The sequence below is a fragment of the Chionomys nivalis genome, chromosome 11 (assembly GCF_950005125.1).
Source record: "Chionomys nivalis chromosome 11, mChiNiv1.1, whole genome shotgun sequence".
NCBI classification, from domain to species: domain Eukaryota; kingdom Metazoa; phylum Chordata; class Mammalia; order Rodentia; family Cricetidae; genus Chionomys; species Chionomys nivalis.
Window position 1 is genome coordinate 68,325,949 of NC_080096.1, and position 22,802 is coordinate 68,348,750.

General features: G+C 37.6%; 1 protein-coding gene across 34 annotated transcripts in view; it reads left to right on the plus strand.

Moving 5' to 3' along the window:
* Positions 1-22,802, plus strand: part of Ptprd (protein tyrosine phosphatase receptor type D) — a 2,217,081-nt gene that overhangs the window by 1,820,109 nt on the left and 374,170 nt on the right. Inside the window, exon 1 of one of the 34 annotated variants that reach the window (XM_057783908.1) lies at positions 17,499-17,550. The exons of 32 other annotated variants lie outside the window; for them this stretch is intronic. The gene's annotated coding sequence lies outside the window, so the exon portion shown is untranslated. One more of the 34 variants, XM_057783907.1, reaches the window with a different exon arrangement.

Genomic DNA, 22,802 nt, shown 5'->3' on the forward strand with positions numbered 1-22,802 from the left:
AAGTCAGTGGTCCTTCACACATCTCATATAAAGTTAACCAAGGCTAGAGCGATTGGCAGAACCAACCAGTGGGTTACAGTGAGATAAGAGCCTAAGGGAGCAGGACAGTTACATCCTGCAGGACACAGTGCTAGAGATAAGGTGGCTAAGAGAATTCTGGAAGTCTGCAGAACTCCCACAGAGTGGTTCAAAGGACTGTGGGAATGATCCCTGGTCTTTAAGTGATGCTTAGAATGGAGTCTGGTCCTGCCCGTTAAAGAAGCAAGTTCCAAAATTCTTGGAGCATCTGATATGACACAAATGAAAGAAAGAAAGAAAGAAAGAAAGAAAGAAAGAAAGAAAGAAAGAAAGAAAGAAAGAAAGAAAGAAAGAAAAAGTAAAGCTGTCTATTGCAGAAAAATTGACTTGAGGCTAATTCCTGATCTGCTCTGAAGATGTCGAAATGTTTTCAAGAATTTCAGTTGCTTTCATAGGACAAAAACCAAGAGTATTTATAGGAACATGAACATATCCAGAAACCATAAAATGTAATAAATAATGTCTAATATACCATAAAGAAATAATAAGAAAATTGTGGCATTAAATTGTTTTCTCTTTTAACCTATGGAAGAATAAATTTTGTTTTTTTTTAGTGGCAATTCTGTAGTTCAATGTTTCCTTATATTAAATAGCTCATATACCATTTTGTAGAATGGCCCATTTATTTGGTTTATGATCCAAGTTTGCTTAGAGACTGAAAAACTGACATGCTGAGTTCGGAATCAAGGACTCTGACTGAGGCTGATATTAGGAACTAACAGATGTCTGAAATGGTGGTAGCTCCCAATGTTGGTACTAGTTTTACTATCTATAACAAAGGTTGAAGCATCTCATTCAACATGCACTCACATGTTTGCAATTTGAAGATAATGTTTTCTCATAGTCATGTTTTAAATGTTGCTTTTATCCCTTTGAAGTTTGGGGTTTTTGAGTAAGACTCTCTCTCTCTTTTTTGGATGTAAAATAACTGCACATGGACTCATTGGTAGCATGTTCTTATACAACATGTGCCATGCCTTAAGTTACAGCCATAGCCCAGTAAAGCAAAGCTCAGAACAAACAAACAAACGAAACGAAACAGTGACAATAAAAACCCTCTTCCTCAATTTTGTGAGTTTCCTCCAGATCTCCAGGTGGTAAATCAGGAGCAGAGTATGGTTCAACAGTGCTTGTGGCACTGGGCATGCCCTGTAGTACCTGTGATTACGTCACCACTCTGATTTACTTACATATATGATCTGTCACTCTTGGGGAAAAGCCAAATGATTTTGGTTTCATCATGATGGTTTAAATGCTGCTGGTCATGTAGTAAAGAATAAATTCAAAAGGTGTAAAAATGGTACTAAGTTATATATATATATATGGAACAATACTGTAAGAACTAAGAAAATATATTATTGGAGGCATTAAATTGAAATGGAAAAAGGCATACTTAAATTCTTTATTATTTATTTGTGTGTGTGTGTGTGTGTGTGTGTGTGTGTGTGTGTGCTTGTTTGGGTATGTATGTGCCATGGTGTGTGGAGGTCAGAGAACAAGATGTGATAGTTAGTCCTCTCCTTTTACCATATTGATCTTGGGGATTGAACCTAGGCTATCAGGTTTTATATCAAGTGCCTATATCTGCTGAACCATCTCACTGACTCTAAAGATGGTATTTAGTAATATATACACATATTAATATATCTCTTAAATATTTTCTACAATGATAAAAGTGCTATAAACAACTAAGAAAAGGTTGTGGAACATATTCATTGAAAGAGAAGGAAGCTTATTTATTTATGTACTTACTTTAATAGAGAAGAAGTCAAAACAACCAGAAGAACATGATTGTTCAAAGGGTACAATATTTATTTTCATAGCAGTTATAAGATTACAAATTAATTTTCAGATATTTTTTTTTCTAATTTTCCCTGAGTTTGGCTGACTCTAAGGTGCAAGAGTATGTATTTGAAGAGGCTTTGTTTTAGCTGGTTGCCTAGGCTGTGCCCCCTAGTGCGCTAATTCTTCATGTCTCCAAGTCACTTGTATCTGTCTTAATCTTGTTCGTGGAGATTACATTCTAAGATAAAGAAATAAATTGTGTTTGAATAGAAAAATGGACAGATCTCCAATCACATGTGTTACCATTCTTTGAAAATTTTCCTCATTTAATAATTATTTTGTTGTTCCATTTTTTTACATTATCATAGAAAATTGAGAAAGTACATAGATGCTGGGTGGTGGTGCCCATGCCTTTAATCCCGGCACTTGGGAGGCAAAGGCAAGTTTGTGAGTTCAAGGTCAGCCTGGTCTACATGAGCTAGTTCCAAGGCAGGCTCCAAAGCTACAGAGAATTTCTGTCTCAAAAAACAACAGAGAGAGAGAGAGAGAGAGAGAGAGAGAGAGAGAGAGAGAGAGAGAAAGTACATAGAAGAAAACTAGTTTTAATCATAGCTATTAGTTAGAATTTTGTCAACCTGACACCAGCTAGCATCGTCTAGTAAGAGGGAATGTCAGTTGAAGAATTGTCTCCATAAGAGTGGCCTGTACGCAAGTCTATAAGGTATTTCTTGATTATCAATTAGTATTGATGTGGGAGGGCTCAGCCACTATGGAAAGTGCAATCCCTGCATAAATGGCCCCGCGAAAGCAAAAGCAGGCTGAGCAAGCTATGAAGGTCAAGCCAGAAAACAGTGCCCCTCTATGGCCTATGCTTCAGGTCCTGCCTCTTGGTTCCTCCTTGAGTTTCTGCCCTCACTTCCCTCAGTGAAAGACTGTGACCTGAGGGCTGTTAGTTGAAATGGAAGCTTTCTTCTCAAAGTTACATTTGGTCATTTTCATTATCACAGCAATAGAAAACAAATTAGAACAATATTCGAACTCATTCATAATTTACAGACTTGTTCTTGTATCTTAATTCTTATCCTTAAAAATGGGATAAAGGGAATTGGGCCTATGCATTCTTTTTAGGTTAAAAAATGAAGAAGGAGAACAGCAGCAAATATCTACCCCCCCAAATTTAAGACAAACCAAGAAATTTCTCTAAGAGATAATAGAAATTATGAAGTAGCATTTCTTCCACTGTAAGTATTCACAGAGTAGATCACAGAGTAGACATTTTAATACCAAGGGATAGTGTCAGAAGGAAACCTGTTTCTGCTGTCAATTCCAGTGAGTGGTGGAGACACATTGTACCCATCACATTAGCAGTTTGGCAGCTTTCCACCACTCTCAAAAGTAAGAAATCCATAGTGAATCTACAAACACCATTATTGTCTACCACCTAGGCCAGATCACACCATAGCCTGTGGAAGTTCAATAAATCTTGATTGACAGCATTGTGTATTCTAAAATTTAGGTTGGAGCTCACTCGTGAGTTCTTAACCTCCCTCCCAGCTCCTATGGTGCTTTTGGAATTCCCATTTAGTTCTCAGTACTACTAATATTTATAGCACAGAAACACCCTGAGGACACAGACACAAATAAATAGTGAATGAGTAAGGGGAGAAATTCTAAGTGAATTCAAACAAATACTAGATGCAGAAACGTGTCTTAGGACTTAGACATTATAACATAAATGACTCTGTACCTTTAGCAATTTCCCTTTGATATTACATGTTTAAATAGGTTAAATATTTCAGTGATTACATAATATATTCTTGGACCATTCATAAATCATTGAAAACAGTTGGAGGTGTGTTAACACAAAAATTAGTTGATTTCTCTGGAAGCAGCATTTTCCCTGCCTACTGTTTGCACAAACACCTTTGAGGCATGGTTGCGCATCATTGTTAAGTCGCAGTACTGCCGAGTCGGAATGACATTAGACTTAGTCGCGAGTTGAAGTAGTAGTCCCTTGCATACCATTGAGCAACTGTCTGATTCCTCGAGTGTCACTTTCCTTATGCCTTACTTAAAAGGAAAACTTGGTTCTTTTGTTTCTATGATTATTACAGTCTGTAAATTGCATGCAGATTTTCATCATTTTTCTTTTAATAAAAGGCCTTAGATTTTATCTTTATGTCATTAATGTGAGGAAATCATTGATAAGTTCTTGCAAGCAGCAGTATTATGTAATATAGATAGGGTAGTTGTATCATTTTTCATTTTTTAACTGGGCATCTGCTCGTTTATAGCTTTTATACTTCTCTTTTAAAATTAATAGTATTGTTGAATCCCCTGAATCCCAGTATTTCTGAATGTATGTGACTGGGATGAGAGCCTCCAATGGGACATGGACAATCTTCCTTTAGCCACATTGCCTAATAAAAGTGACTTTTCCTCCCTCAGAGCTATTAGCTGTCAATGGCTTCTCAGATAGGGATGGGCCTAGTCTCAGGTATGGAGGGGGCTATGGCAACCCTTTTCTTATCCATGTTAGATTTTTTGCTGGCTTAATCCTCAGGCAAGCAATTACAACCCCTGAGTGTTGATGTCTGTAACAGCTATGTTATACCATGAAGACAGCATTTCCTAGCTTCCCTCCCTGTTCCAGCTCTTACATTCTTTCAGCCTCCCTTTCTTCAGTGTTCCCTGAATCCTGGATTGGAGGATATTGATATAGATGGCCTACCTATGGGTGAGCACTCAGAATTGCTAATTCTTAGCACTTCAAATAACCCCTGCAAGAAAGAATCTTCTTGACCAACCTTGATAACAGTATAAATTCATAGTATCAACGTCAAAAGTTAGAAGGCTACTTGACATTTGTGAAATAGTTCTAGTGTATCCCCTTCTGAGGCTTCCAATCTCCCCAGTCATGGTCTTTTGACAAGGTTTATAGTACTTCACAAGAAATTCCTCCTGCAGAGAAGGCCTCAGATCTAATCAGAAAGCCACTGATTACCTCTCCAGCTGTCATTTCACTGTTATATCAAGTGAGAACATCTTGCCTGGTGGGCCTGTGTTTTACCATTCAGAGTCAAGCATTGTGTTATCCCATTGATGTCTTTCCTCCTCCAGCAGCCAACATGGTACATTTTAGCGCTGTGAAAGTTAGCCAACAGAGAGAGTTTCTTGAGATTTCTTCATGTACTGTAGACAAAATATGTAGTATCTTCAGCAATAGAGTCTTTGCCATTTAATTATGGTGGGCAATCAAGAACAATAGCAATAACTTGTCCTATTTTGACTGCTTTTGGGTCTTCCCACCCAGTAACTCATAGGAGATATCCTGTGCCTAGCACTAGATTTTTATTTAATAACCCATGTCATCCTGGACACAACGTTGTTCACCCATGAAGAGTCTCTCTTTTCAAACTCTCCCATATATATAATATATAGTCTACTACATATTAGTAGACATGTTAGGTTTTTCCTTTTTTAGAAATTGAGGTACAATAGTTTTGTTCCATATTACATAGTTATTTGAGGAATTTGTGAGATATGGTCTTCTTTTGACCCTTTGAGTTACAACAATTCAGGTTCCTTGTTAAAAAAAAAGTTAAGGGTAAAATTTCCTTTCTACTTAGTTAATGTGTTTTCTTTGAGATGGGAAAGATACACACAAAGGGGCCTTTCCCCACCCTCCTTCCCCCTCCACCCCCCTTTTTTAGTAATTCAATACCATGCTCTTAATGGCTTTCAGCTGGAATGCACATTTCGTCATCAAGTCAGTTCTACAAACAGCGGAGAGTTGGGACTCACCAGGTGTTGGAGCTGGGGAAGTTTGCAGCAGTTTCACCAGCTCAACTGAGGACCAAACACCCCAACCCGATTGCCTCCTTTTCATTTTTGCCATTACAAAATAGAACAAAATTCTAATAATTGTGTTTTTGTAGGCAGTTTTCGGTAAGACATTAGTGTTGTTTTAAGCAGCGTGGGAAATATTTTACCTAAATATCTTATATAGACATTATTTCAGTTTAGTTAAACTTAATAACATTATCTCTTCCTCTGTTTTGAAATATAGAGTGAAAAGGTAGCTATTAGATTATGCTAGAATGAAATGCAGTATTTTCTTTTTCCACCCAGAGTAAGAATCCTTGGTGTGGTCCAGCCTTTTATCTACCAAAGTAGCTTTTGAAGGTAGCACCGTTCTGGACTGCTTCATTGTTTTTTGTTTTTTGCTTTTGTTTTTGTTTTGTCTCAGCAGAGGTAGAAGATCATGGAAATATTGTGTTTACAGTATTTGTACACAGCTGAGGAAATGATGCTTAGAGAGGCAGTGCCATGCTTTCTGGTATCATAGAACTAAAGTTTTCTTCCTGAGTTTAAGAACTAAGACTTGGGACCTTCTTTTGTAGCGTAATCTTATCAGTTGTAGTAGCTAATTACTGCCGTGTATGAACTCGATCCAACACTGGCAGATTTAAGCAACACTTTCTATCTTGCAGTCCTGTGAGTTACACATACAAGAACATGTGAGCCTTTGCTGTGAGGCTCTAGTACAGAAGCCGTCTCAAGACCTAACTGAGAGATACTGGGCTTCAAGACTCACTCATTTGACTCTTGCTCAAATTCAGCTTCTGGGTCGTTTATGTGGTTGCCACAACTGAAGGATTCCTCAGTGTCTGCGACTTCTTAGAACCTGTCTAATCCTCAGGCTATGCAAAGCTAGTATGAGAGACAGTGAGAGAAAGGAAGAGAAAAGGGGACAGAAAAAGAGGGATGGGCACATATGATCTGATCTGTGTGCCAGAGAAGTCGCGAGGTCTGGTCCTCATTTGTAGTTGAAGTTTGTTTCATTTGGGGATGGAGAATATGAAATATTTTATAAATACCTCTGTGTGTGTGTGTGTGTGTGTGTGTGTGTGTGTGTGTAACATATACACATGAGTGGGCTAGTACATGGACAGGTGTGCTCAAGTAGAGGCCAGAGAATTCCTGGTACTTTCCTTTGTTACTCTCTGTTACAGGACCTGCTACTGACCCAGACCCTTGCCTTTTTGTCTTGGCTGGCTCACTAGTGGATTCCCAGATCTATTGTCTCTGCTTCTCACTGCTTGGGTTAGAGGATGCTGGGCACTCTACTGCTTTTATGCATGGTGTCATCTTCTCAGCCCGAGGACATGTCTTTAAGTTACTATTATGTGTTTCTATCCTGCTTAGACTCCAGAAATGGCAAAAGTCATATATTAGCTCAAAGAAAATTTTGCTTTTACTTCCTGGTATTAAAAGGAAGTTGATAACATTGTGTCAAACTGAACAACTGAAATACAGTTATAAGATTAATATATAGCACAATAATATGCTAGAGGCTAGTTGGTTTATAAGCAGGTGACATCCCCAGACAAAGTTTCAACTTGTGTATCCTCATGTCCAGTCATGAAAGGTGTTTAGTAATTACATGATTACACATTAATCTATGCTTCAGCTGAACCCTATCCCACCAAAAGGACCATTATTTTGAGTATTCCATAATGGTTGATATTTTTAGTGCCAGACTCATGATCCCTAAAATCTTAATGCCTGCATTCCAGATGTTTTTAATCTTTAAACTGCCAGGGTGTTACTGGGAACATAAGGTAAATGCCTTGAAGCAAAACAATAATGTGTTTTTAATGAAGAGGACTTTGTGTGTTGCTGAAATCGGAATCAAGAGGTTCCCACTCTTGCAAATCGCCTTTCATGCCACTCTTTGTAGGGGAACATATGGCTCCGACTGCAGTGAAATATGTAAAATAGGGAGAAGAAGAATAAAGATCCTGCTCCATGCATGTGTCATGTCTAATGTAAGGCCATGGTGCATAGAGGATGAAAGATTAAGTGCAGCCATGAAATAACCTTAGGGAATCAAGGCTCCTTCGTGGGTCTTAAACGCTGCAAATGGTTTCACATTTCCAAGTAATTAACACTCCCTTCACTTTTAATATTTACATTTCCTTATGAAGAAACAATCTCCCAATAATTCTTAATGAAAGCCTGAAATGGTGATATTTAGAAAGCATTAGCTTTCTGGAAATAAATTACCAGGGGAAATTGTTTAGTCTTAAATTTTTCATATTTAATATGCTATCAAGAAGAAATAAAAAAATAGAAAATATCTTTTATGAAATACATATGGTTATTTGCCTTTGTGCCTGTGACCTCATTATTAATTTTTGCTTGATAACGTGAATGTTCCCTTGTAGAAAATATTGTCCTCCAAGATAAGAAAATTTTCAAAGTAGTTATGGTTATTTCTTTTTAAATACTTTCTGTTCAGCTATGCTATCTCTTATTTTCTAGCATGAAATGGTATTCAAAACAATGTGTTATAATCTTATGCATACATTATCCACACGAAGTGGTCTGTAATTATTGTTATTATTTGCAGTGAGATTGGTTATGGTAGACTTGGTTGGCTCTACTTGCCTCTGTGCTAAGACGTGGCAGCGAGAGAATCGTTTTCTCCAGATATTACCTCCTTTGAAGCCCTTTTGGCAGACAATCCAGGAAGTCTGATTGACAGCGTTCCTGAAATAGCTTAGTAAGGGGGTGTGGCTCCTGAGCACTCTTAGCCTCAGGTTGATTACCAACCTGGAGGAGGGTACGTACCTGGACGTTTTGATGCCAAGTTGGCAGGTGCTTCCTCCTCACCTGTAGAAGAGAATGGGCCATGTGCAGGTTAGGACCCCTGTTTCATGGTACTCTGTGCTTTTATCTCACCACTGGGAGGTCAGCATTTGGGAGAAAGCACTGAATTGGATCACTCATCTATATAACTGTATCTTTGGGCACATAAAAATTTCTCCCTGCAATAAAGAAAGACATTTTTCCTATGGGTTAACTGGAAGAAAAGAGGTGGAGAAAGTGCTTTTAATTTCAAGGGTCAGAAGTTAGGAGAAAGCCCATAAATATCTCCCTCCAGAGCACTCTCTTTGTGCACTAGGCCATGAGTTTAGAGAAAGGGTTTTCTCTGAAGGTGCCCACTTCTCTGGTGACAGGGACAGGATACGTTAGTCTGGCTGTTGCCTCCCTCCACACCACAGGATTTTGCCAAGGAGCAAGGTTTTGATTTAAGAGTGTATCTTAGGAAATTTTTAGAAATCAGATTAAATTTACAAGATAATAAGGAATGTATAAAAACTCTATCAAAATGGAAGCCTTCCACTGTGGGTTTGCGCACATCATGAAACTGGTATTTGTACTTTCATTAATATAACTCCAACAAAACTGACGTTTATTTATGTTATGTACGTGAAAAAACTCCCAAAGCTAGCCAAGTTTTATGATTCAGACAAGAATCCCCATTGTTTCAAGGAAGATGAGATATGTCCGATACAGTTCCACACCAAGAGCGGTTACTGAGGACTGTACTGACACAATTCCGTGTGGAAACCTTCCTGCAATGGTTGTTTGCAGTGCACACATTGGGATTCTCAGGCCATTCGTGCATCTGCCCCCTGCATGTCTTTAGCTTAGACGCTGGAACAGACAGGCTTGCGTTTCCTAATCTCTTCTCACTGTTTCTCCCCAATAGCTATTTTTAATGCACCTAAATTTGGCATCCAAGTTTACTTGACCATCTGTGGTTCATGTGTTGATGTTGCCTGAGGGAATTTGGTTTACAGCTCACCAGAGAAGAAAGGGATAATGGACTGTGTTTCTACTCTTAGGCTTCTTCGCAAGTGTAGTTAAAGTAGATTTAATAATCTCATCGTTCACTGTGGTGGCAGAATCTGTGCCCATTGTGAGGATTCTCTCATAGCATCCACCACCATTCTACTCCTTTCTTTCCTCGGCCCTGTATCTTTTAGTTTATCTTCCTCGGACCAGGATTATTATTCACAGTGTGATCACTCTGTAAAGTTCTCTGTGCCGGTGGGCTTTCCAATCCATAATTAGCTGTATCATTTAGGACTGTAGTATCTTTCAGGATGTTTTTGATGGATCTGAGTTCTTTTAACCTTTGCCCTCTGCTTTCAGTTGCAGCTTTAGCTGTAAAACCCCATGGAAGAGCCTCTGTGCTTAGCCTTTTCTTACTTGGATTGACCAATATCTCAAAGAGGAATAGACTGGGATATGTAGTTTCATGAAAAGAGCCATTCAAGGAGATTTTATAATTGATTATGGAATAAGAAGTCTTTCTAGTCTAAGGTTGCCGTATACAATATACCTTCCTAGCTTATAGTTTTATTCTTTATGCTGGAGTGTCTTGGTCTCTTTTTATAGCTATAGTATTAAAAGTTATTTCCTGTCCTGCCTTTGTTTGGCAATCACCTAGATTCATTATTGGCATAACCTGGGCTATATCTGCTACCATTTAGAAAGAGTTGTTAGCTGAGCTTTTACATGGCTGCTTTTTAGGCACAGAAATGTCATCAGCTTGTCTATTATTTTAAATTTTCTTACATGTATCTTTATCTCACAATTAGGACAGAATAGAAGCTTAAAACACTGCTGTAATAACTCCTTCAAATTATAATTCTTTCCGTGAGACCACTATTGGAGAGTAAATAATTAATTAGGTAAAATGTAAGATCCACTTTATATGTGCTGGGTAGAATCCTCTAGAATCAAAGTGGAACTAACTCAGTCATCAAAATCATCAATCAAGAATGCACAGGGAGAGAAGGTGGTGGAGCTCTGGAAGAGAGCTTGCCCCGTCTGCACAAAGTCAGAGTGAACCCCTATTACCACAAAAGCAAAGCAAACAAACGATCTCTAGCCTTAATCTATGTCGTAGTTCTACTTGTATTGACTCACAATAGTAATAAAAGATTTCTCTTAGCAGGAGGCGGTGGTGCCAAGGATAACTATCTAAAAAGCCATGTTTTCTCTGAATTCATGTGACTATCAAAGGAAGTGTGTACTATTGTTACAAGTCAAAGTGGTCTGTTCCCTTTCCAGACAAGAGAAATACTTCACAGACGGGGGAGAGAGATGAAGAAAGTGGGAAGCAAGGAGAGAAGGAATGTATGTGTGGACACTGAATCTGTCTCAGTTTCTGCATATTGTAACCGGAGAATGCAAAAGACTGCTTACAGAAATAGAAAACATTTAGATGCGATGGGGAGAAATTAGGAAGGAAGGGATGAAACCACATTCTTGTTATTTTTAACTAGAACATTCAATTTAAAACAAATACTTATTTAAACCTGGTCAGCAGCAAAAGCAAAAAATAAAATAATAAGGAAAAAAACAAGGCCAAAAATATAGAATATTAATGTCACCCATCTTTATCTCTTATTTAAATATAGGAGCTTAAAAAACTAATATTTTTGCATAAGTTAATATATACAAACTTTTATACTTTATACATACACATATATGTAAGAAATGTGTTTTAATTCTAAGCATTTCCTTTTAAAACAGTATTAGGCCAGGCTTGGTGGTGCATGTCTTCAATCCCTCAGATTGATGGAGGACAACCTGATCTACATAGAGAGCCCTTGGTACAACCGATTCCATTTTACCATAGAGATAACAGAAACATCCCACGAATCCTGAAAGAGAGAACAGAGTAATATTAGAAATTAACATGATGATGATGGCTATGATTAAAATCTAAATAGAAATTTCTTCGTCATATGGCCATAGGAACAGAATAGAGGATGACCCAGTGCTTCCTGAAGTGCTGGGATCCTGTTTGAGAGGGGTCACGTTGAAAAGCTGTCAGTGAAGGGAGTGCTGCACTGGTTTTCAGTCATTGTGTTGAGCCTTCTCTTCTGATGAGGTTTGTAGTGATATTTTATTTATATTTTAAAAAATAAAGTTTGCCTGAAGTTCAGAGAGTAAAACAGCCACACTGGTCAGCCCAACAGACCAGGTCGCAATAACACACACCTTTAATCCCAGTAGCCAAAATAGTTTGCCATAGAAACTGGGCAGTAAGTGCCTTTAACCCCAGTGATGCACACTTTTAATCCCAACACTAGAGAGGATTATAAAATAGGAAGAGACAGCTCTCAGACTCAGTCTCAATCTGAGATTCCTGGAGGCAAGATTGCCCTTTTCAGACTGAGGTCAAGGTAAGAGCCAGTGACTGGCTGTTTTGCTTTTCTAACCTTCAGGTCAAACCCTAATTTCTTTCTGAGTTTTTATTAATCATGCTTCAGTAGTTAGTACATCTAGGCTGCTGTAATCTTTCATACAACCCTGTGCTCACTCTATTGAATCCAGACACTGAGATTACAGGGAGGTCAAGCTTTGACTCAAGGAGGTCACTGTCCATCAGGTAACACTAAACATACCTTAAAGTTCAGATCTGAAAATATTCAGCTAGTTACCTCACAGGTAGTGAACAATAAGGGACCCACGTGTTTTAGTTTCTTTTCCATTGCTGTGGCGAAATAGTCCCACAAAAAAAAACTTTAGGGGAGAAAGATTTGCTTTGGTTTGCAATTCCAGAGAGCTACAAGCCACCAGTCAGAGAAGACATGGTGGCAGGAGTAGGAAGCTGACTGGTCACATTGCATCTACTCTCAAGAATATTGGGCCAAGCTATGTATGCATAGAGCCCATGTCCAGTGACATACTTCATCCAATATGTCTCCTAAAGGTTTCATAGTCTTCCCAAGGAGCACCACCAACTGACAACCAAGTGTTCAAATACTTGAACTATGGGGGTTTCTTCTTATTCAAACCACAGCAGGATAAACTTTGGCCATGTATCTTTCTACACATAGTATCTGCATAAGTCTTTAGGAGTTAAACAATGGTGTATGAGAATAAAAACACTGGCATGATGCCATGAATCCATGTTTCAGCTGAAGAGAAAAATTGTTCCGAGACTGAGGAAGAAAAGACGCAGTGCTCTTTCGGAGGAAGATTTATTACAGTGACCAGGAGAGAACGTTGAACAGATGTTTTCCTTCCTGACCAGGAAGTGGGAAGATTGATGGTTATAAAACAGCAGAACGACATGGGTAGCAGGAAGAGGTGGGATAAAAAAAAATACTGCAGTGATTGGAAAGGGGGTTTGATGAGGAATAGAAAGAATTTGGAGAGAATGAAGGAGACGGAGGCAAATTAGAGAACTCACTGGTCTGTAACTGAGGAAACGTCACAGTGCAAAACACTGTGACATAAAGGATGTATTGTCAGCTTCTCTGGGGTGTAGACATGCACACAACACAATGAAAACAGTGAGGAGATGACGGGAAAACCCCAGCCCCCAAATCCCAGGCCCAACAATTAAAACATATCACCATGGTCTTAACTCTCTCCTGATTGAGTGGTTGAAAAAGGCTGTTGCTGCCTCAGGAAAATTAATTTAGAAGGAGATTCCTGATTATGACATATATTTATTAATATCTTTGCTACTCTCTTCCAAGTATTTGGAGAAAAGAAAATAAAAAGCATTATTGAAATTTATAATTATGTTTAGTCCATTAAAATTTAATGAAATATTAGATACATATAATCTCTAAGTATTTTTACATTTAATAGTAGATTGAAAATATATATGGCTTTTAAAAAATTTATTCTTTTTTTTAAAAAAAAAATACGGGTGTATGTGTTTATCCTTGTGGAATGTGCATGTGTGTGAGGGTGCCCATGCTCTCTATTGGGAGTCTTGGAAACTGACCTGAGGTCCTCTGCAAGACCAATATGTGCTCTTAACCACAGAGCCATCTCTTAAACCCCCAAATGAAGTGCTTAAAAAACTGAGAAGAAATTTCCACAAGGTTTATTTTGCATTTGTTGATGGCTAAGGATGTTTGCGATGTTTTTAGTTGTTTCTCAGCCATTTGTATTTTGTCTTTTGAGAACTTTATATAGTTCTATGCCCCAATTTTAATTGGGTTTTTCTTGTTTAATTTCCTGAACACGTTGTTTATTCTAGATAATAACCCTCTGTCAGATGTGTAATTAGTAAGAAATTTCTCCCTTTCTGTAGGCTGCATCTTTACTTGAGTGATGGTGTCCATTGCTATACCGAAGCGTTTTAGTTTCATGAGGTCCCTTTTATTAATTGCTGTTTTTAGCACCTGTACTATTCTCCTGTTCATAACTCTTTCCCCATGCCAGTGAGTTCAGGCATATTCCCTACTTTCTTCTATATCAGGTTCAGGTCTATTGTTGAGGTCCTTGATCCACTTGGTGTTAATTTTTGTGCAGGTGAGAAGAGATGGGGATGGAATTTTATTCTTCCTCATGTAACTAACTGTCCAGTCTGACCAGCACCACTGTCCAACAAAGGAAAACCTTTTGTCCAATGTGTATTGTCATCTTCTTCATAAGGGTTTATATATGTGCATCCTCAGTTATTCCATTGATCAATGAATTTTAATGCCAGAATCATGTTGTTTTTATTACTGTAGTTCTATAATATGACTTGAAATCTGGGATGGTGATCCTTCAGGGAGATTTCCTTTTTGTTGTTTTTACAATCATATGTCTTTTGCATTTTCCTATGAAATTTAAGATTTTTTTTCAATTTCTGTGAAGGATTGAGTTAGAATTTTGATGGGGATGGTATCAAATTTGTAGATTTTGAAGTATTAATTATGCCAATCATGAGCAAGGGAGGTCTTTCCATCTTTGGGAATCTTCTTCATTTTCTTTTTTTCAGTGTCTTAAAGTTTTACCATACAAATATTTTCACTTTTTAGTTAGATTTATTATAAGGTACTAGATCTTGAAGCAATTATAAACTGTATTGTTTTCTTAATGTCCTTCCTGGTGTGTTTGTGATTTGTATATAGGACTAATACTTATCTTTACGTAATAAAATTCTATGCTACTATGTTGCTGAATATATTTTTGGTTGTAGGAGTTTTCTATTGGACTTCTTGTTAATGTATAGAATCATTATCTGCAAATATAAAGATAATTTGATTTCTGCATTTACTATTTGCTTTCCCTTGTTCTCTTCATTAGTCTTGTTTCTTCAGATCAGATGTCAAGTAGTGTATTGGACAGGAGGGAGGAGAGTGTGGACATGCTTTTTTTGCTGATGATTTTGGTGAAAATGCTTGCTTTTTCTTTGCATTTATGATGATGGTGTTTGTGGGCTTCCTTTCTGTTGAGGTTTACTCCCTTTTACCTAATATCATAAATAGATGATGCATTTTATTAGAGGTCTTTTTTGCATGTAAGATTTTATTACCTTTAAAAAAATCATGTGTTTGTGTGCATGTACATACTGCATGTATGGATTCAGAAGAATCTGATTCCACCATGTAGGAACTGGACATCCACCTCAGGTTGTCAGGTGTAAGTGTCGTTTACACCTCCTGAGTATCTTGCCAGCCCCAAGATGTCATTAGCTTGGAAATAGCGTGAAGTTTCTTAGGAATAGAGAATGTTCCATTTTGCTAGCTATTACAATTATAAAAAATCAATATAGGTTTACTGTCTGAATTTTTTGTTTACTTACTTTTTATCAAATATGTGTAGTTTCACATATAATTCATAATAATTTTTAAGAGCCAGAATATTGTCAGGAAGCCTGTGGGTTGGCATTCAGCATAGAGTGAATACGTCAAAATATTTAACCTGACAGTAGGTTGTGTATGTAGATTTATTGTTATTTTTTATCAAAATGAAAGTAAGAATTTCATCTTTTATAAAGATTGTTTATATTAGTTCAATTTTAGGCTTTAGTAACACCAGAAATGTAAACATTATTGACCTATAGAAAATTATTCTGTCCTTGTGTAGCTGGTGGCTGTGCATGGTAATTTTTTAATTTAAATTAATTTAGTATTTGTCTATATTTATCAGTTTTTTGTAGCTGCTTCCACAGAATACCACATACTGGGTGATTTAAGTGACAGAATCTTATTGTCTAGGCTCAAGGGACATATAGGTGGTATTAATGTCAGCTGGCCACAAATTAAAACCACCTGAGTAGGCATAGTCACTAGAGAAGTGTGCCCATTGCTTCGATTGCTGTTGGAAGACCCACCTGATTATGTGTGGTACTTTCTAACAGCATCCTATAAAAAGGAGATTTCAGAGGGAGGTTCCTGGAACCTTTCGCTGGCTGCTAGCTTGGCCTTCCTTTTTTGAGTCTTTCTGATTTGTTTTCCTGCTTATTCCTTCCCCGAGAGTAGTTTTCTATGCTTTCCATCAGGGAATGAATGTAGCAGTTCTTCTAGAACTTTCAGGGCTTCTGGTCCCAAATTAGGACTATTGAGGGAATCTGTCCAGTGCACTGAGTGACTGCCTGCTGTCCACTGTGAGACAGCTCTTCTGGGATTCTTAGAATGTTGAGGTACCCAGTGTGTTTGGAATCTCAGGTGTGACTCTGCTGTTGCCACTATTTTAAAGCTTATTTAAGAAAAGAACCCCTGTCCTCCCGCTCCCTCCCACCCTTGGCTCGGTTCTTCTGGAAAACCCTTACTAAATCAAAACAACTCAAAGAGTGAGCACATCATTTCTAGAACTGAGGGAGGAGTCCACTTCCATCCTTTCCCCTTTACTGAGTAGATGAACACTTGTCCCATGGGTCTTCTCATGCTCTGCCAACTTTGTTTGCTTTTTAGATAGCTGTGCCTAACGTTCCTCTTCTTGTGAAATATTAAGGTCCAGGAAACCCTAATAATTCATTTTAACTTAGTTAACTCTACGAAGACCCCCATCTCTTTGTAAGACCTACTCCTGAGGTATCAGGGGTTAAACAAATTAGGGCTACATTCCACATTTCAATGATGCATGTCTATTGTCTCAGTGACCATTTAGGGAGCTAGGCAGGATTTGCAATTAGAAGAGACATAGTTGAAAAGTGCTTGTGCTGAGCCTTTTAGAGAAATGCTGGTTACTTCTCTGGCCCTCAATTTTCTTGTCTGAACAGTGAGATATATCTTTTATGGGTATCTCTTTGTGAGATCAATTAGCTTTAAGGTAGACAACCCTATGTTGTATTAAACTTACTTGAAATCGAAGTCCTGTGTCATGCCAGTTTTAAATGTTTCAGAAGGTGGTTTTTCTTGTCTCATTCTCTGAGACAGACAACGAATGCCTTGCAGAAGCACATCCTCAAGAATCTTAAATGAACTTCATAAGTATTAACTGTTAAGCCAGAAAAGGCTTTTCTGAATGCATTTTCTCACTTGTAATATTGTTGGTCATTCTTTTATGTTGTTACTTTTTGTGGCATCCTGGAATCTATATAAATTCAATCAAGAATTGCTCCAGGTTATTTTATTTTTCTTCAACAGTATAGTGGGGTTACGGATCCACAGGTCCGTAGCCCTTTTTTTTTCTTTTTCTTTCTTTTTTTAATGACATTACATACCATACTAAAGTATAATTTGCATATTATATGTATTGCTGCCTCCTTCCAACCTGAGCTCCCAGGAAAATTGAGGCTTAATGCCCTGAGGCACCTGTAATGTGTGATGAATTAGCTTCCATCCTGTGCATCTAGAATGGTTCTAGCATTGTGTCAGCCTTGGGAGAATTAAACAGGGCAGTAACTATCTCATAGAACTCTGTTTGAGAAAGGGAGAACAAATTTTACCTTGGATTTATTGACAAGGGACTGATATTTCTCTCAAAAACCCTGTTGTGTCATTGATTTGAATGAGCTTTGTTTTCTCACTGATGTTGAGGCAGAGAGGAGGCAGTGACTGTTTGGTTTCACACAGATGGCCTTTGCAGCATGACAATGTCAGCAACTGTGTCTAGAGCCTTCCAGAAACGAATAATGACAAGGTGAGGAGAGATCCCTTCAGCCTAAGCAGCACTCTACTCCTGGAGGATGACAACTCCAAATTACATGGGAGGTGCCAGGTGGTCTTCAAAGACACCGATCCTAGAAAACTCAGAAGTGTGGAATGCCATATGTGGTAAATGGATTACAGTTTCATCACAATTGTGGATGTAACTTGAATGTATTTATATTGTGATTTATTATTTTCACTAGCATTCGTGAATTTTTTTTTTCTGTTGGTGGGTTAGTTTTAGGTAAGAGTTTAAGTAAGAGATTCAAGTTTCTCTGTAAGCTGAAGGAACCAGGAGTTCCTAACTTCAGTTCTATCCCCAATTTTCCTGTTGATGGTTTGAGATTTGCTTCCTAGTATGATAAAACTATTGCATATATATGGCAAACTTATTAGTTTCTGCAAATGTTTTGCATGTTTTGATTTCTGATTTTTGCCCTTATACTTGAAATGCTTTCTGTGTTCTCAAATCAAGATTCTACATATTTGTCAATATCTTCGTCAAATGTTTTTAGTTTATTAAGAACTTTCCTGACCTTTTGAATTGTATTTTCTACCTCGACATATACCATTTTTATTATTCCAACCATGTTTACTGTTGTGACTTGCTAATATTATGTACTCCTCTATTCCCAAACAGGAAAATTCATCAGTAGTATTTCCTAGGCTTAATCATTTTTGTTTCTGATATATTAACCTTAAAATATGAGGTCTACAGAGTTGACCTTCAGTGAGTACATGTATATATTCTTTAGAACTACATATAAGTCTGCAGTTTAGCATTAAACAAGCTTCTTAAAACTCTTGTTTCTTATCTAAAATTTGTACTAGATTTGTTCATTTAGAAATATTGTGTGCTGGTAGGCATGTGCCTTCGTGCACATCTGAAAATCAGAGGACAAGTTTTAGAAGTGTGTGTGTGTGTGTGCATGTGTACTTGCACATGTGTGTGCATGAGAGAGAATTCTAAATGCTATTATTTCCTCCTCCACAACATTCAACATATTTATTATTAGTTTGCATATGTTAACATATAGTTTACTTCTTCTTAGTTTTCATATATTAATTTCATATTGTGTCTCTTTGCTGATTGTATATCAGTTCTGAGTATTTTCTTGTGGAGGCTCTTGGGTTTCTTTCCTATAGCATCAGATTATCTATGTCAGGATTCTGTACCTTCACAGTCTGTTTCAACGCCTTTGACTTCCTGTTTTCTTATTGCTTCACTATTATTAACTGTAGTATCGTTAATAAGAATGCTGAGCGTATGTGTCTTTGTTTCTGATTTTATTGGAAATGTTTTGTTACCTCCTTTTTACTTTAATGTTGACTCTAGGTTTGTTGTCTATTGCCGTTGCTTTTATTTTGTTCAAATATGTTTCTTTAGTTCCAAGTCTCTTTAGGACTTTTGTCATGAAGGGATATGGGGTATTGTTGAAAGTTTATTTTGAGTCCGTTGATTATGTGATTTTTTTTTCCCTGAGTCTATTTATGTAATTTTGTTTTTAAGATTTTTGAATTCTACTCTAATTTCTTAGATATTTTTTAGATTTCTGATAGTATAATATTGACTTATTATTAGTAATTAAATTCTCTAAAATTATTTAGGAGTTAATTAGATAGATAGATATTGATAAGCAGTTCTTAAAAACTACTAATTTGCCAGGCAGTGGTGGCACATGCCTTTAATCTCAGCACTCAGTAGGCAGAGACAGACAGGTCTCTGTGAATTAAAGGCCAGCCTGATCTACAAAATGAGTTCCAAGACAAACTCCGAAGTTATATAGAGAAACCCTGTCTTGAAAAACAAAAAACAAACAAACAAAACACTACTAATTTTTCACATTAGATGTTTCAAATTTTGATTGATAGAGTTGTTTGGTGTATGGATGTGCCCCTGTTTATTCAATCTAGTATTGATAGACATTTTAATGTTTTCTGGTTTGTACCATTAAGAAATAATGACATCTATTACTTTTGGTTATAAACTTAATATCTTAGTTATGGTTTTCTTTTGCTGTGAAGAGATACCATGACCATGGCAACTCTTTTAATGTAAATCATTTATTGTGGTGGCTCACTTAGAGTTTTAGAGATTGAGTCCATTATCATCATGACAGAAAGCATGGCAGCATGCAGCTAGGCATGGTGCTGGAACTGAGAGTCCTACATCTTGCTGGCAGCAGGAAGCCGACTGAGTCACTGTGTGGCATTCTGAGCAGAGGAAACCTCAAAGCCTGCCCCCACAGTGACAGACCTTCTCCAACAAGCCATATCCACTCCCACAAAGATACACCTCCTTACAGTACCACTCCCTATGAGATTATGGGGACCAATAACATTTAAGTGATCACACTTAACAATGAAATTATTACTATAGTAGTATTAGCTTTACTTGCTAACACAGAAGCTCTTCTTCAAGGCTTTGCTAATTTATACTTCTAGCAGCAGGATATAAGTATATGTGTTTTCTACACCTAGGTAACAGTCAGTACTGTTTGAATTCTGGTTTTAATTATCCTTTTGGTTGTGTGGTGACTGTTTTCATTGCTATACTTTGCGTTTCCCCAGAGACTAATAGTCATGCTCTCAGTGGCCATTAAGATAATGTCTGTTATGAAAGGCTTATTCTTTTGTCTCTACTGCCTACCCCTAAGAGAAACATGGGCCTTCCCTGTCCAGGACAGCAACCGACATGTGGTGGGCATATGTCCTGAAAATATTTCTACTCTGTGGATGCCCTTTCTAAAACGATACCTTTGATGAACAAATATTTTTAACTTTATTGAATTGTAATTTATCAGTTGTTAGTATCACTTAGCTTTTTATTCACAGACATTGGCTAGCTTAAGGAGAAATGTATTCTGTATTATTTTCCATAAGATATGATTTATCCTTTGTATTTCTGTATCTTACCCACAGATATGTGGTGTGAATTAAGGGACCAACATTTGTTTTCATTTGTACAGATGCCCATTTATTTGTTCAAGTACCACTGATTCCAAAATAACCCTTTCACTTTACCGAAGGATGCAGTTGAGTGTACATCACTGCCTGATCCATTCGGCCCTATTCCCCGACTTTGTATTATATTGTGCTTCTCCTTAACCAATACTTCCTCATAATGAATCTTTCAAACTATGGGCATATTACAATCATTCCTTTAAGTCATTTTTGGTTTGTTACTAACACCATAAGTTATGTTTGTGAATCTTGTTAATTTTTATTTCATCGATTTATTTATCAGTTATATTTTCTGACACTGTTTTAAGTATTTTTTAAATTGTGAGCTTGTAGGTATTTTTTGACATTGACTTTGTGTTCATTATCTTTCTAAACTTGTTGATTAATTTCAGCTGTGATTGTGTGTCCTCATTTTTTAATGTGTCTTCATCACTAGTTGACTTGATTTGCTCTGGTCCAAGCAGACATATCTACCATGCTGTTCGATGATATGGCCTTTGGAACTCCCGCTGTTGAAATGTCATTCTTTTAAAAATCTTGAGTCAAAATGATCCTACTTTTAGATTAGTAACACAACCTGAATGGTGGGATTTTTTTCCCTGGTCAGAATCCTCTTGAGGAAAAATAGCATTTAAAGTTATGCTAAGCATTTCCTGTCAGTGCCATGTGGTGAGATCAATTGAGAGCTCGAATGCATCCATTGCTTCAGCTAGACCGCCAGGACAGAGCAGCGTGAATGTGGTTTTACTCAGTGGCTAAAGATATGTGAGGACAGTTTCACTGTGTCTGAGGTATGAGACAGAAAATATTCAGAGCTAAAAGAAGTAGCAGAGAGGTCTCAGTGAGTTCCAAGTTACTGGCTTAAACATCTTAAAGCTAGCAGCAGTAATTTTATTAGCTGACTGCTATCAGAAGGCCCAATGAATTACCATGGACCTATCAGGAGCTGTTTGCCTTAGCTGACAAAATAGACCAAAGAAAAGGCACCGATTTCTTTTTGTTTCATTGTGGATAAAGTAAAAAGAACAAAACGAAATAAACACTTGCTGCTCTTGCCATGTAACATTCTAAATCTTAGTAAACACACTATCTGTGTGTTTGCCTTCCTAACTCAGTGAATTTGTTCTGCTAGCCTGTACTGCAATGTTTGCTCATACTCCGCACATCTTGACTGGATATCTTCTGGAGACACTGACTGCTTTGAGATTCTGTTGGGCGACTGATCTTTCTTTCTCAATGTCTCTTCCCCCACACGTTACCTGGGACTATCTACATGAGAGTAGTGGTTGGATTCCCTCAGAAAAGCACCTGAAAATTCTTTTTGGGAGTTTTTGAGCATGGGACTTAGTTCCCTAATTCACAGTGTTACTTCAGTTTCTTTATTTTCGCAAAGGCTTGTGACAAGACCATCCTAGGGATAGAGGATCTCATTTGGAAAGCACACTAGCAATTGTGACAAGACCTTCCGAGAGAGAAAGGACCTCATTTGGAAGGCACACTAGCAATTGTGACAAGACCATCCCAGGGTCAGAGGACCTCTTTGGGAAAGCACTCTAGTGATTGACTCACAGCTGCACTTCCTTTTTAAACCTTAAAAAAATGTTTTTTTTTTTTTAAGTATTAGAAAAGTCTAGTTTTCTAATTTTCTGAATTCCAGTTTATTATTGGATATAGGCATCAATGGTGTCATTACAAGGTTTCAAAACATAAAAAAAAAAGAAAACAAAATGATTCTTTGATCTATAAAACTGTAGAAACCCAAAACCATTTTAAGTGTAGAAAGCCTTTCCGGAATCAGAGATATAAAAGTTTGACCACAGAGGCCTGATCTGCCCACCGCTTCTTTGTACATGAAAGCTTGTTTCTTTCTATTGGCATTTTTCAGGACACAAATGAGAACTAACACCAGGAACTTTGCTTTTCAAGTAAAAATTCTACAGTGTGTTAAACTTCTCCAAGGGGGGGTTACAGGGAGTGAAAAAATAAATAAATGTGTGGCCATGGGAGAAACAGACAAGGCTGATCCACCCCTTGGCAAACAGTGCATGATTTCTGATAGTCTGAAGGGGATTTGGGAAGAGGAGGCAGCTGAACAGTGAATCTGAGAGAAGGTTCCATGGCTTAATAGACTCTGCAGTAGACTGCGTGACTCTGTCTGAGTATGGGACTTAGAAGCTGAGCAGCACCTGGCAGGCTAGTGCCTCCATACCTGGCCACTGGCAAGACCATCTAAATAATCTAGATGTAAAACAGAGTTTCTCCTGCACACCAAAACTCTTT